This window comes from Ailuropoda melanoleuca, chromosome 14 (assembly GCF_002007445.2).
Source record: "Ailuropoda melanoleuca isolate Jingjing chromosome 14, ASM200744v2, whole genome shotgun sequence".
Classification (NCBI taxonomy): Eukaryota; Metazoa; Chordata; class Mammalia; order Carnivora; family Ursidae; genus Ailuropoda; species Ailuropoda melanoleuca.
The window spans coordinates 6582619-6595452 of record NC_048231.1 but is presented as its reverse complement, the minus strand read 5'-3'; the positions used below and the strand labels follow the sequence as shown (position 1 = coordinate 6595452).

The 12834-nt window shown below is 43.5% G+C and overlaps 1 protein-coding gene across 4 annotated transcripts in view; it reads left to right on the top strand.

Annotated features, from left to right (window-relative positions):
- The first annotated feature begins 1284 nt into the window (after positions 1-1284).
- The window catches only part of ESR2 (estrogen receptor 2), a 70269-nt gene continuing 58719 nt past the window's right edge, over positions 1285-12834 (top strand). For all 4 annotated transcript variants that reach the window (XR_004620147.1, XR_004620145.1, XR_004620146.1 and 1 more), the window contains exon 1: positions 1285-1640. The gene's annotated coding sequence lies outside the window, so the exon portion shown is untranslated. The remainder of the gene's footprint in view (positions 1641-12834) is intronic.

The window sequence follows — 12834 nt, the reverse complement described above, 5'->3', positions numbered from 1 at the left end:
GAGGAAGGGGCATATGGGTACTGGGTACACGCAGGGACACCCAGGAGAGGGGACAAGGAAAGCTGAGATTGGCACACAGAAGCATCTTGTCCTCTAGAGTCCTACATAGATGAATCTGGTCAGCTTCACACCCTCTTGTTCAAACTAACTTCTCTGCCTCAAGGATCAGGACCCTGCCTTACAACTTGAGAGAATCCAGGAGTCCCTGCTTTAATGAAAATTGAAGGGCGTGGTGGAGTAGAGATTTTTCCTAAGCACTGTTTATAAAGTGGGTGGCTCTCCATATTTGGAGCCTGCCTTCGCTGCCTGCGGACCTCACTCTTACAAACCCAGAGCACACTAGAGTCGGGCTAGGCCACTTTCGGCTAACGCCCAACACTTGGGGCTGATTAATTAGACACAAATGTGGCACTGGGGACTCAGAATGACCTGTGGGATTTTTGCCACCAGTGGCTGCTCTAAAGCCAGGTGCTTCTTCATGACCATCCTGAAGTCCTAGTCCTCACACTGTGGGCTGCTGCAGGGTGGGTGAGGAGTGGGTGAGGAGAATTTGGGGACTCCGCGGACCTGGGGAACTGGAGCTGCCACCAGGGGACGCTCGCCTGCGGAGAGCTCGACCGAGGCGTCGCCGAGGGAAGAACGGCGCCGCCGCTGCGGGGGCGCATTTCTCCTCCAGGTGCTTCTTTGCAGTAGGTGAGTTTGAGGAGGTTCCTGGGATCTTTGCTCTAACGCGAAAGGCCTTCCGAGCCAGCTGCTAAGAATCCGCACCCACCATCTCCCGCCACCGCCTCGTCGCTTGGCCCCTGCAGGGGCACGAACCAGTCCTTGCTACCCGGCATTGGGAACACCCAAAGCCTCCCGAGTTTAACCACTGGATCCTTAGAGTCAGATTTCTGTATTTCAGCGACACCGAAGCATCAGCCCCTGTCAGACCCACATGGGTCAGGGTCTAGGGACTTGATCCTCAGAGTGTGGTCCCCAGCCGGACAGCAACGGCTTCAGCTTCACCCTGAACCTGGTTTGAAATGCACATTCTCAGGCCCCGCCCCAGACCTCCGAAATTCACGACGGCGGGAAGGGCGCCACGTGTGCTTTGCTCCCCCTGCGGGAGCCTGTAAAGCTCTTCCAGGGTGGCAGGCCCTTCCCCGGGGCTGCCCCCTTCGCCCAGGTGAGTGTGGATGCCGAGGCAGGCGACTGGGCGTCCTCCCGAGATTTCCGTGCGGCGGGCTCGGTGGTCACGTGGGCTCTTGGAGTCGTGCCCCCGCCCCCTGGTCTTTAAAAGGAACGAGAGGCTCCTGGTTAAGTCGTTTGTGATCCTTGCGGAGTCTCTGGCTCCTGGACCTGTTGAGACCCAGTTCGCGCCCCTGCTGCTGGGCAGCGTGAAGCGCCGAGGCTTCGAGAACGGCCTGTGGAAACTTGCAGTGGGTGGAGAAGAGGCTGCGGGAGAGCCGGCGGGAGAGGGACCACCCCGAGCTCAGGCACCCTGCGCTGCGGGTAGAGTCTGGCCGGCGAGGTCTAGGCTGCGCGAGGTGGGCTCGCTCTCCGCAGCTGGTGGCCGCGAGCCGGGTGCGGGGAGCACCCACTCCGGGAAGAGCGCGTGTCCGCATCTAGACACCGCGAGGCCGGCGTTCACCTGTAAGGTAAGTGCCCCCTCGGCTCGAGGTGTGATTTTTCTGCTTTTCTGTTTGAAATGCTAGTGTGGGAAACCGGTGATATTGAGAACAATAACAGACCCCTGCCCCCCTCCCCGCCTCACCCCCAAACCACTTGTCTTGAAAACTATAGGAAACAGAAATTTCATGATGTAAGTATTTTCATTCAAGACGCTGGGAGGTTAATTTATTTAATTAGTTTGTGCCTGTAAACACACTTCCGTTTGAAAGAAAAAAACTCTGGATGTTTTTCTGTGTGGATTTCCCGACAGAGGTGACATGATGGCAGTGGGAAAGTTGAACAGGGACTTCCTGCTTGAGTTGTGCGGGCCTGGGAAGGTGTCTGTGGATCAAGCAGGTGACCAGTGTTTCAAATGTGTTAACTGGCATTCCTCAGTGATACCAAAAACAGGTTTGCTTCTGTCCTGGGTGAACTGAGAGTAAGATCCAGTCTGTTTTATTTGCTGAAGGGGAACCCAGCTGCTGCTCACCTACCCCTTTGTGCTACGATTAGTGCCTAATTCAATTCGTGCCTAATTGGAAGCATAAAATTAAATGAAGGGAATGTTATTTTTGTAAAAAAACAAAAAAACCCCCACAAACTTTGGATTTGAGTGGATTTTTTTTTATTTAGGAAAACCACATTGACTCAATTTAGTAGCTTTTATAAAAAGCAACTTTGTGCTTTGGCGTGGCATGCAACACTTCGGAGGAAAGATTTTGCCTTATTAGATTGTTAGCGTTTACATGGGCATTCCATTGGGAATTTTTACCTCTAAGTTTCTGAACTCAAAGTGGCTATTGTCCTTTGTGGGGAAAGATGTTTGTTACTTAACTGAACATGTGAAAAGAAAGGTTTGTGCTGTGAGTATTGTAAAAAGACATGTGCCATGACTATGACAATTATGTTTTGCCTTTTACTTTTTCTGCAGAAAAATCTATATTTCTGCATATATTCAAGAAGGGAAAATGTAAGGGTCTGTTCATCAATAGGTGTTAAGGCATAATCTTAGGATCCGTTTTACATTCAAGCTTTTTTTTTTTTCCCCTCCCAGTTGAATTACTGAAACATTCTTCTTTCAAAAGCAACCAGTCCCCTATAACACTTAAGACTTGAAAGTCTCTGAAATTAATTGAAAACACATTTGGAATACATTTCATAGTGGTTTTGGGAGACTCAAATGAATCTAATGACCTTTAATGTTCCTCAGTTTATTAATACAGAAGAGATAAAATTTGGTAGTAAATTCAACTTTTAAAAAATATAATATTTAATATATGTCAGTTTTTAAGAGTAGAACACTGCAGTTTTCTATAAATAGATATTTAGGCAATGATGCAAAATACATCTTGTGACAATTTTCATGTTTTGAGCCATTTTACATAATACTTATAAATATGTAATAATTATATAAAATACTGAAGGCTGAACTTTACTTACTGGTAAGTTTTTTAGTAATTACATCTAGAACACTTGAGAACTGTATATTCGAATGTTAGACATCATAATTCAGTGTCTAGCACACGGATTTAGACATAATAGCCTTTTTAAAAAGGTAAGCTCCTGGCAGTATAATTTACATACAGTAAAACCTAGCCTCTTTAGGGGTACCCTCTATGAATTCTGACAGTTGCAATATTTATATAATCACTTCTGCACTCAAGACCTAGAACTGTGCCTTCACTCCCAAAAGTCACCTTTGTGCTTTTGTAGTCAGCCCTCTCCACCCATCCCTAATTCCTGGAAATCACTGAGCTGTTCGCTGATTTTTACCATTCTGCTCTTCAGTGTGTTTTTACCTAGAAATAATTATTTTCCTTTGCTTTTTGCAAAAGAGAATCTCGGTCCTCCGCACACCCCCACCTTTTGGTTGGGATGAGTCATGTTGTGGTGTTTTTGTTTTGATCCTATATACTTTGGAATAGATTGAGGCAAAGAGAAGCTATTTTGCAAATGGGACTAAATGTGAAGTTCCCAAGGGCTAATAGATTTCATTCTTTTTTTTTTTTTTTTAAAGATTTTATTTATTTATTTGACAGAGAGACAGCCAGCGAGAGAGGGAACACAAGCAGGGGGTGTGGGAGAGGAAGAAGCAGGCTCATAGCGGAGGAGCCTGATGTGGGGCGATCCCATAACGCCGGGATCACACCCTGAGCCGAAGGCAGACGCTTAACCGCTGTGCCACCCAGGCGCCCCTAATAGATTTCATTCTTAGCACATTCAGATTCCACTGTGGGATAAGCCTTTGGTTATGGCATGCATCCTTAGTTATCTCAAACTGAATACGGGGATTTTAAAATAAAATTGGTTATTTATGTAGTATGAATAGAATGTATTGTATTTTTATAATCTGGGCATTTAAAAAATCCTTTGTTATACTTGAGATTAAGAAAGTACCTGAAATTACGTATCATTAAATAGTGAGGAGCCAAAGAGTGATTGCAAATGCCAATCTGGAGACTTTGAAAATCTAGTACAGAGTGATGGTGACTTAAGTTAAAATACTGTTTATTAGGAGTTGAGGACTGTGCCCAATTTACGTGTCGATGTCAGAGTTTTTTCATTTCTATGCTCATGCTTTGAAATCTAGATTTTCTTGCAGGACATAGATGCAAAAATCTTTTGTAAGCTAATATTCTGCTGTTTAATACATTATTCAATTCAGTGGACAGTTAGGAGCCCGTTATTGTTAAGCCTTCTTAACAAAAAGAGCTGTCAGATGATGTCCTTTTCCTTTCTCCTTTGTGCTATGAAGCCAAGAGCCTGTATTTTACATACACAGCTTACCTTTCAGAGCACTACTGTGGCAAGGCAGTGGGCTGCTGAGGAAGCCCCAGCAAGCCGGGTGGTTGGTGTTCCTAGCTGGAGTGCTTGCAGCTCTCCATAACGAAGGGCTTTTCGCGGGGAATCTGTGTACAGATGTACTTGACAGACGGCACGAGAGTGAGGGTCCCTTGACTTGTATAGGTTTCCTCAAAGCAGGATGGCCACGTTTTGTGGTTAAATGTTCGTGTTCAAATGTCAAACCCAGGACCGGAAGAGGATAAGTGTGCATTCAGTTTAACTTCTGCGTTCGTCATGTCCTCTTGAACTTATTGATGCACAACTCTTCCCACCTTGGCCCGACGGATGTTCGAAAATTGTTCCATTTCCTAAGAGCTGTTGGAATTGGGAAGGGGTGGAGACTTGCTGAAGAGGGCTGATTGGTGGGCTGGCTCTCCCTACCTGAGGCTCTGGCCTCTTCCCCTCGAGCTGCGAAGGTCTGCGTCCTGTCCCGCTCTAGAAGGTCCAGTGGGCTACGAGGGGAATTAGGTTTTTCTCATCTTGGAAGATATCTGTACGTGTTCTCAAGAGTTGCATGTGAATCAGTTATTCATGATCAGTTCTGTGGTGATTTTGGAGTGTTTTTTCTTTCTAATGAATGTTCAGTTGATCAGGAGCTGTGTTGTGCTGTAGAAAATTTAAGGCTGACAATTGGTAGACAGCCACTGACACACATCAAGGATGCTTGACACTTAAAGATTTTTTATCTTTTCCATGAAACTCCTTGTAGTGTTTTGCATTGTGAATGTGCATTTATGCACACAAATGAGGGGCGTTTGTACTGAATGCTTGGGGAAGTGTGATGGACAGGCTCGAGAACACAGCACAAGGAGAATGGGGCATTTGGGGTGCTATATGGTGGTAATAGACTACTTGCAGCCCAGCTATTTGGACTGGTGTCATGATTTGTCAAGCAGAAGTACAGTAAGGAGGCAACAATCTTCAGGGTGGTCATAAGGGCATTTTGTCTAGAAGTTCTGCCCAACACTACAGGTGTATCCAGTGGCATGCTAATGGACGGACTTCATCTTTCTGGATGTGCAATAATACCTCCCAGGATGCTTTCACATACATCATTTCACTTTATCGTCCGAGGGCTGTGAAAACATGCAGCCCACGTTAGGTCCCCATTTCTACTGAAGAAGCCATGGAAGGTCAGGGAGTTGATGTGATTTGTATGAGATCACCTGGCTTCAGGAGGAGCTGGGACTAGGACCCTGTGTACTGCTCTGTCCACTGGACAGAGAATATATGTAATAGCAGGCCTGGTGACGACTGCCTTCTTATTTAACTAGATTTGATCGGTACTTTGACAAAATCCTTCTTCTCTTCCTGGAGTGTCCTTCTACCATGTCTAGGGCCCGCCTTTTTTTTCTCACAAGGAATTGCTGTCAATATTTTGGACTTTAAAAACTTTTTTCTGTTTAAGTTCCATGATGTGTTCCCAGTCAGTTAGAACACGACGTAAAATCCCGTGTATACAGAAAGCTTTCCTGCTGAACACAGACGTGACCCACAAGGGCTCAGTACCGGTGCGTGTGTGTGCGCGCACTGGAGGAGTGGGCCAGAGAAGTCTTTGGATAGAAGACCAGGGCTGTTCCTCATGAAGGATGAGGGCCAACCATCTTAGACTATGAAGACTAGTTAAAGAAAATTGACATGCAAAGAAATGTTTAATTCTTAGAATCAGGATGTCCGGGTACATGTTCTTTGGTTGGCCAGGTGTAGTTCCATACCCGCCGGGCCCAACAATTAAGCTGTTTAGAGACTATTTTTCCCTTTGACACCACATATTGTGCTCACTGAGTCAGTGCTTGCTTGTTCAAAGGAATGTGTTGGGAAAATCCTGTCCTACAATGTCGAAGAAATTTGATTTTGGGGGGATTCTTTCCTTCCACCAGTTTATCTCCCTGGTGTGGATGGGACTACTGACATAGCACAGGTTAATTCGCTTTCTTCAACCTCCAGTGAAGACCTGCTATTTGTTTGCTTGTCTGCCTCGTCTCCTGCCATGATTTAAGTTCCTCACCCCTTGTCATGTCTTTGCTTCAGAAGAAAAACCCTTTGCATTGGCTACCAAGTTACTAATGATCTAGGGTTCCCCTGACAAATGGCTGTCACATGAATCTGGATAGATCTGAAAGATCTCCAACCAAAAGGCAACACAGCCTTTTAATTGCTGTTCAGCCACCAGTTCTCTCTCGTGAGTTATTATTGTGCTAGGGATGTGTGGAATTTCTAGAGAAATTGATTGGTGTATATATGTGAAATCCGTTTTCCTAAGCAAAGTCACCGTGGCACCTGATTGATTGCCTGGACGAATCCTGGCATTTGCCATTGGGCAGTGTGTGTCTGACAGGTCATTTCAGCATTTCTGGGCTGAGAAGGAACATTTCAATCGTAGGTGAAAATGAGTAATGGGATTGATTCTCTGCTCCTGAGAGAGATCATATTCATTTTAAATTGTGTGTTCACTTTCTACCTGGATAATAGGAAGTGTTCTTTCAAGTTCATGAATTTCCATGCTGCTATTCATCACTTTATATCAGTAGAAGCTTTCTGTTTTTAAGAGGCCTACCGAAAGTAAAAGATAGCAGTGGTTTTCTGATAGGTTGGTGGGTTGGCTTCGCTGAATTACTTATGTTAAAATGCTACATATGTTTCTTTGGGGGCGATGTAAAGTTGAGACAACATGAAATTCAGTAAAAACTTGAGCAAAATGTTCAGAGAATTTTTTTTGTTTGTTTGTTTAAACCATTCAACTGATTTTATTATTAACCTGAAGTCTTGTTCAAATTGTTACTCTTAAATTCACTGCTTTCCTGCTTCATAATTTCCTGAATGTAATGTGTATACTCATCATAGTGACCACACTAACTTTTGGATATACTTTTATTTATTAAATTGTGTAGCCATCTTGTTTTCTTATACTTTTTTTTTTTTTAAGTTCAAGAAATACAAAATGTATTACCTCCAAGTTACATTTTATTCTGCATAAATACAATTTGTTAGGCATGTTACCTTGAGTATTTTCCTCTCAATTGTTACAATGTGTACTGTTTCAGTTGTATTGTTAAAGTACTTTAAATGTCTTTTGATTAAATATCTGGCCACATAAGATATGCTCAGATCATATAGCAAAAACAATGCACTAAAATACAATCACCGAAGTACAATATCAAAAACATAAGCACAGTGAGCAAGCCTGTGTGTAGGTGGATTGAAATAAGAGGTGTTTTCAGGACAGATTGAGGGATAGATGCCTCCTCACAATACTGACGGACCTGGGGTTGCCATCTCAAGGTTACCAGTGATCTAATTACCAACATCTGTGTATCTTCTATATTCCACCACTTGCCCTAACCTAGGTCATTTCCTGAATCTGTAAATGTTTTTGAGCATTTGTTTAAAACCCTTTCTTGATTAATAAAATGTGGTGCATAAAAACAATGGAATATAATTCAGCCTTGAAAAGGAAGGAAATTCTGACATGAGACAATATGGATGAACCTTGAGGACACTGTGCTAAGTGAAATAAGCCAGACGCAGAAGGAGAGATATGGCAGGATTCCCCTTCTCTGCGGTACTCAGTAGTCAAGTCCATAAAGAGACAGAAAGTAGAGTGGTGGTTGCCAAGGGCTGGGGGAGGGGTAGGTTGGGGAGCTGTTGTTTAACAGGTGGGGAGTCTTCGTTTTGAAAGATGGAAAGAGTTCTGGGGATGAGTTGCACAATGGTGTGAATGTATTTAACACTACTGAACTGCACATTTAGAACTGGTTAACATTGTAAGCTTGATGTGTAATTTATCACAACTTAAAAGTTTGGAAACTGCTAGTTTTGACAATAGTTAGCATTATATGCTTTATCCTGCGTATTTTCTATTAGGAATCAGGAATTGTATATGTTGACTGGGAATCTAAGTAATGGAAATAGGAAATTCGGTCATGATTAATAAATGCATATTGATATATATTTGAAATGTATATAAAATATACAAAAATATATAATATATCATCTATAACATACATCTTCATATTATACATATATGTATTATATATGTGTGTATATATGCATATATGTATTATATATGTGTATGTGTATATATATATATTTATATACATATATATATATAGAGAGAGAGACACACACACACTTTTTTGATGCTCTATTCTTCTCCAGCGACCGTTCGATCTTCTGTCCTTCATGGTCAATCAGTGTTGATGATAAGTGGTAGCATGTTTATATTAGTGCCTTAGCATTTTACCGGGTCTGTCCTGCCTCCTTTACGTGGCACAGTAGTTCTCTGAAGGCAGAGTGAATGTCTTGGGACTCCTTTAGCTCTCCTGTCCCCACACGGTACCATACCTACTGGCAGGTGCTGCCGTCCTTGACTAACACCCTTGACTGGGTGAAATCTTTTTTTTTTTTTTTTTAAAGATTTATTTACTTATTTGACAGAGATAGAGACAGCCAGCGAGAGAGGGAACACAGCAGGGGGAGTGGGAGAGGAAGAAGCAGGCTCATAGCGGAAGAGCCTGATGTGGGGCTCGATCCCACAACGCCGGGATCACGCCCTGAGCCGAAGGCAGACGCTTAACCGCTGTGCCACCCAGGCGCCCCTGGGTGAAATCTTATAAACACATTTCCTCATATTCTTTCATTATAACAAATACTTATTGAGTGGTAGTAAAAGGTGAATAAAAATAGTGTGTGCCTTCAAGGAGCTTAACATCTTGTCATACTTCTACCATTTACAAGAATGATTCAATGGAGTTCTAATAGGGAGGTTTAAGTTTGTAAGTACTTATGGGGTGCTGAGAGTGAGAAAAGTGCTAGGGCATAAAATGCCACCCACTTCACGATGCACTTTGCATACTCCTTATGGACATGGCAGATCTTCTGTAGGAAGACAGCAGATTAGAGTGGGATGGTGGGTTGGGGCAACAGAGTGGAATGCCTTGGATGCTAGAAGACTTATTACACAGGCTGGTGGGATGGAGAGGGGTGATCTGAGCTGGGTTTTAAGAATGTTAGTCTGGGGGCACTTGGGTGGTGCAGTTGTTTAAGCTTCTGTCTTTTGGTTTCAGCTCAGGCCTTGATCTCGGGGCATGGGATCAAGCCCTGTGTCGGGCTATGCATCTGACTCCATGCTCAGTGTGGAGTCTGCTTGGCATTCTCTCTCCCTCTGCACCCCCCACCATCACCCCCACCCCAGGTGCACCCCACGTTCTCTTTCTTTCTCAAGTAAATCTTAAAAAGTTAGTCTGGCAGCTCTATGGACCTGGAGAAGGAGCTCACCAGAGACAGGGAGTGGTAAGGGGTCTATTACAGATGCACAGATAAGAAGTAATGAGAGCTTGCTCAGATGGTGGCAAAAGACCACGAGGAAAATGCATTGCGGAGGAAAAAAAAAAAGTGTGCCCTTGTGATTAAAGGTAATCGGATGCAGTGGAGAAGTCAAAGCTAAGTGTGTTGCACTTTGTCATTAACAAATAGGAAATTAGGATTGGTTTTGGGGAGGACAATGATTAATTTTACCTTGGATCTGTATTATCTACTGTGTAGCAAATCATCATAGAATCGAGCAGCTTAAAAAAACATAATATCTCACACACATTTTCTGAGGGTCAGGAATCCAGGAGTAGCTTAGCTGGATGGTTCCAGCTTAGCTCCTCTCATGAGGTTGCAGGCAAGATGTTGGCCAAGGGGGCACCTGGGTGCCATAGTTGGTTGAGTGCTTGCCTTCGGCTTGGGTCATGATCTCAGGGTCCTGGGATCAAGTCCCACGTCAAGCTCCCTGCTCAGCGGAGAGTCTGCTGCTTCCACTCTCTCTCCCTCTGCCCTTCACCCCTGTTTGTGCTCTCTCTCTTACTCTACTCGCTCTCAAATAAAATCTTAAAAAAAAAAAAAAAAAAAAAAGATGTGGCCCAGGGCNATCTAAAGGCTTGACTGGGCCTGGAAGATCAGTTTCCAAAATATCTCCCTCACGGAGCTGTTGGCTGGAGGCTGTAGTTCCTTGCTGGCTATTGGCAGGAGGCCTCCATAAGGCTGCTTGAGCATCCTCACAATATGGCAGCTAATTTCCCCTGGAGTGAGTGATTCAAGGGAGCAACCAGGAAGAGACTGCAGTGCCTTTTATGACCTACTCATGGAAGCCACATATCATCCTTTCTGCCATAATTTATTCAGTAAAAATGAGCCCTAAATCTAGCACATACCCAAGGGGAAGTTAGACTTCACCTCTTCAAGGGAAGAATGTTGAAGAATTTGTGGACATATTTTAAAATCACTGTAGGTATATTGTTTTGAAGACAAATTGAAATGAGCATTCAAATGAAAATGTCAGGAGAAAGTAATCAGGAGCATTTAGAGAGCCAAGTTGCCTACATGTGGAAATAGGAGACAGCTGGAGCTGAAAATATTGAAGATGAGAACTTCTCAAAGCAAGCTTCTTTTTTTTTTTTTTTTTTTTAAAGTTTTTTNTTATTTATTTATTTGACAGGATAGAGACAGCCAGCGAGAGAGGGAACACAAGCAGGGGGAGTAGGAGAGGAAGAAGCAGGCTCATAGCAGAGGAGCCTGATGTGGGGCTCGAACCCATAACGCGGGATCACTCCCTGAGCCGAAGGCAGACGCTTAACCGCTGTGCCACCCAGGCGCCCCTCAAAGCAAGCTTCTTTACCTAATGATCTTTCTCAGCCAGTCTAGTTATTAATGGTCATTCTTCCCTTTCGCAGATTATATTATCCAATTATTCTAACTTTTTTTAAAAGGTTTCCGTTTGTAATTTCTTGTATTATTTTGTGTCTTTCCTCCAAAGCATCTTATGAAAAATTTTAAACTTACAGAAGAGTTGAAAGACTGGTATAATGAGTGTCCATATATCCACCATCTAGATTCAGTAATTAACATTTTCACTTGTTCTAACTATCGATCCAGTTTATCCATCCAAGTATTATTTTTTCTGAACTATTTATTGGGTGGCATTCTTTTGTAAAGAAGTGTTTGCCCTCAACCAGGGCATAAACTACAGAGCCTCTCAAAAAGGCAGGGTACAGAGTTAATTCTTTTTCCTTAATTACTAACTTTCAGAGTGAGGAACTGATGTAACAGTCACTTCCAATGGAAGCCAATGATTTGTTTTCTTTTTCTTCTTCTTTCCTTTCCCCTCCCCACCCCTCCCCTCCCTTCCCCTTCCTTACCCTTCCCTTCCCTTTGGAATATCACTATGGACTCATAGTCCAAAAGTAACACATGTAAAATCTGTATGTAATGCTGGATATCCATGGAGGTTGTGCCATTTTGCATTCCCACGAACAATGTCAGAGAAAGTCTGTTTCTCCACAGCCTTGCCAAGGAAGTCTCTTGTCAAACATTTGAATATTTGCCAAATGCGAGAAAATGGTATCTTGGTGTGGTTTTAAATTTTGTGAAGGTGGTTGATCACCTTTGTGTTTTAAGAGCCATTTGCCTTCCTTTCTCTGTGTTCTATGTCTTTTGCCTATTTATCTAAAGAATTTAAAGAATTAAAAGAATTTTTTAAAAAGATTTTTTTTAATTTATTTGACACAGAGAGACAGCCAGCGAGAGAGGGAACACAAGCAGGGGGAGTGGGAGAGGAAGAAGCAGGCTCCCAGCAGAGGAGCCTGATGTGGGGCTCGATCCCAGAATGCCGGGATCACGCCCTGAGCCGAAGGCAGACACTTGACGACTGCGCCACCCAGGCGCCCAAAGAATTTTTTAAAAAGATTTTATTTTATTCATTTTTCAGAGAGGAGAGAGAGAGAGAGAGAGAGAGAGAGAGAGAGAGAGAGAGAGAAGAGAGAACACACCCAAGCAGGGAGAGAGAGAGAGAGAGAGAGAGAGAGAGAGAGAGAAGAGAGAACACACCCAAGCAGGGAGTGTCAAACAGAGGAAGAAGGCTGCCTGCGGAGCAGGGATCATAGAGCCAGGGACCCTGGGACCATGACCCAAGCTGAAGGCAGACGCCTAACCGTTGACTGAGCCACCCAGGTGTCCCTATCTAAAGAATTTTTAAAATCTTTTTTTCCCCTTTAAGAGTTCTAAATACTAGGACAATTAGCCCCCTTGCTTCTTTAGAAGTTGAGAGTATTTTTTCCCCCAATTTGTCATTAGTCTCTTTTGACTTTGCTTATTTTTATGATGTGCAAAGATTTCCTTTTCTGTTCCTAATTTATTGCATGTGGATTTGAAGCTATAGTTAGGAAGCTTTTTCCCACACCCATGTTATAAAGCAGTTTTTCTGCACTTGCTTCTAGGACTTGTGCAGTCTCCTCTCTCTCCCTCAGCCCCCTTCCCCTTTTCCTTCCCTCTCCTTCCATTTTTCTTTTAACATTT